General features: G+C 48.6%; 1 non-coding gene across 1 annotated transcript; it reads left to right on the top strand.

Annotated features, from left to right (window-relative positions):
- Positions 1-2,313: 2,313 nt before the first annotated feature.
- LOC114807161 lies at positions 2,314-2,451 on the top strand. The gene has a single exon (XR_003755214.1). It is a non-coding gene; the product is annotated as a small nucleolar RNA SNORA7 (small nucleolar RNA).
- The last annotated feature ends 257 nt before the right edge of the window (positions 2,452-2,708 follow it).

Below are 2,708 nucleotides of genomic sequence, written 5' to 3'. Positions count from 1 at the left end.
CTCTAGACTGTAAGATCCTCGTGGGCAGGGTACGTATCTACCAACTCTGTTGGCTCAGTGGAAAGGGCACGGGCTTGGGAGTCAGAGGTCATGGGTTCTAATCCCGGCTCCACCACTTGTGAGATGTGTGACTTTGGGCAAGTCACTTCACTTCTCTGTGCCTCAGTTGCCTCATCGGTAAAATGGAGATTAAGACTATGAGCCCCACGTGGGACAACCTGATTACCTTGTTTCTCCCCTAGTGCTTGGAACAGTGCTTGGGACATAGTAAGCGCTTAACAAATACCATCATTATTATTGTCTTGTACTCTGCTGAATACAGTGCTCTGCACAGAGTAAGTGGTCAAATACCATTGATTAATATCAAACACCAACTAAGTACTATGCACCATACTAAGTGCTTGAGTACTTGGGAGTGAGACGGACCTAGCTGTGCTACTTGTCTGCTATGTGACCTTGGGCAAATCATTTAACTTCTCTGTGCCTCAGGTGCCTCATCTGAAATTGGGTATTAAGACCATGACCCCCATGTGGGACATGGACTGTGTCCAACCTGATTAGCTTGTCTCTATCCTAGTACTTAGTTGAGTGTCTGGCACATTGTAAGTACTTAACGAATATCATAAAAAACAAAACCAGAAACAAGTTCCTTGCCTCTAAGGTGCTTACTGTTTAATAGGGGAGATAAGCATGCCAAATATTTACAAATTTGTCGGGAGCAGTAGGAAGAACAAGCATCAGACAGGGAATAGAACAAATATGCCAGGCCCTTCATGAACTGGGCCAGGACTGTCTCATGGAATGGGGTAAATGGAAAAGGAAGTGTTGAACGCTGGAGGGAGAACCCCACCTGGGTAAAGTGAGGTGCTCTGAGAGATGGTCAGTGGAGGCACAGCCTGCATATCACCATTTGGAATTTTCCCAGGGGAGACAGCAGTGACTGCTGCTATGCACTACCTAAGAGTACAGCAATCTCAGAGCAGCCATTACCATGGCTCTGTCATCTAGATTCTGCTCACCTGGAGCCTGCTCCACAGATTCACACTGCCATTTAGCTTCAGGAAAATGCCCCAGCTATGGGGCTCCTCTCCTTCCTTTCTCCTATGCTGCTAGCCAGCTTATAGGAAACAGGTGAAGGGAAGACTAGTAAACAGTGTGACCTAGGAGTCAGGAAACCGACCTTCTAATGTCAACTCTGCCACTCACTGCGTGAGCTTGGGCAAGTCACTCAATTTCTCTGTGCTTCCATTTCTGCATCTGTAAAATGGGGATAAAACTGCTCTTCTCCTTCCCCCTTAGACTGTGAGCCCCATGTGGGACAGAGATTGTGTCTGCCTGACCTGATTATCTTGTATCTATCCTGGAACTTAGTATAGTGCTGGCACATAGTAAGTGTTTAACAAAGTACCATTAGGGATTGTCTCTGTTGCCAAATTATACTTTCCAAGTGCTTAGTACAGTGTTCTGCACACAGTAAGTGCTCAATAAATATGATTGAATGAATGAATGAATGAATGAACACAGAGGCACTAGGGGATACAGCCCAAAGCCTTGGGGCAAAGTGGGTGGGCAGCCATGGGCATGGCCACTGCCCCCATATTCACTTGAAAGCCACCCACAAATGAAGCCGACTTGAACATGTTTTCTCCTAGCTCCCAATGATCCTTTCTGGCCATGATCACATCCCAGGAGCTCCAGAAGGAATATCACAGCAGGGGGCCAGTGCTAACCCATGGCAGGTAAGCCGCCATTGCCTTCCAGACTGGGCAGCAGGGACCAAGAGGGGGAAGTGGAAAGGCTAGGTGCTGCCTCATCACTGTCATATCCCTGAGGCCAGCCCCAGGGCTGTCCTGCAGGTGGGCATCAGAGTGGGTTCCTTGCTTCCTAGGGACATTTACTAGAAGCTTGGTGGCTGGTGCCCCCTTTTCCCTGTTTTGTAGGGTCTTCCTCTAGTTGCCAGGCTGCACACAAATGGTGACTGGGGGGATGAGATGATGTTGCTGCCCATGGTGAGCCCTGGGTGGGGAAGGGCTTGCCTGTTCAAGGCACCCCTGTAGTCTAAGCCGATCCTCAGAGCGAAGGAAGGCTCATTCCCTTCATTTACCTTCTCTACAGCCTGCATTTCAGAATCTTCAGACTCATAGAACCCTCTGTTGTTTTCCCTATCGTTCCCCTCTTCCAGGCAAAGCTGCATTTTACCACCCCAAGCTCCCAGGGGGGCTATTCATACCAACTTACTGGACCTGGGTTCACCCAAACACTTTCTGGGTTGCAATCCACTGGTAATGTTTCTTGCCAAGCAGCAAAGTAGTGCCCCTCTCAGGGTTGCACCTGGAGAGTTTCCAGTACTCTACCAATCTCGACAATAGGAGGGAAAGTCAAGCAGAGGCACACCCATTCCATTCCTAGCTTGGGCAGTGGCCAACAAGTGGAAGACAATCTGCTACAAGTCAAAACTCACCTCTGCTGGACAACAGCAGCATGGGAGAGATTTGAGGGCAGAGACTCAAGTTGACTGTGTGGAAGGAGGCAGTGGTAAACCACTTCCGTATTTTTACTAAGAAAACTCTATGGCTACACTACCAGAATGATTGCAGGTGGAGGTGGGGCATTCTGGGAGAGATGTGTCCATGGCATCGTTATGGGTCTGAGACGACTCTATAGCATAAGACAAGACAAGCAAAGTAGAGGCAGAAAGAAGGCATCAA

Source organism: Ornithorhynchus anatinus, chromosome X1, assembly GCF_004115215.2.
Source record: "Ornithorhynchus anatinus isolate Pmale09 chromosome X1, mOrnAna1.pri.v4, whole genome shotgun sequence".
NCBI classification, from domain to species: Eukaryota; Metazoa; Chordata; class Mammalia; order Monotremata; family Ornithorhynchidae; genus Ornithorhynchus; species Ornithorhynchus anatinus.
The sequence above is the reverse complement of the archived record's forward strand: the minus strand, read 5'-3'. Positions and strand labels throughout refer to the sequence as shown.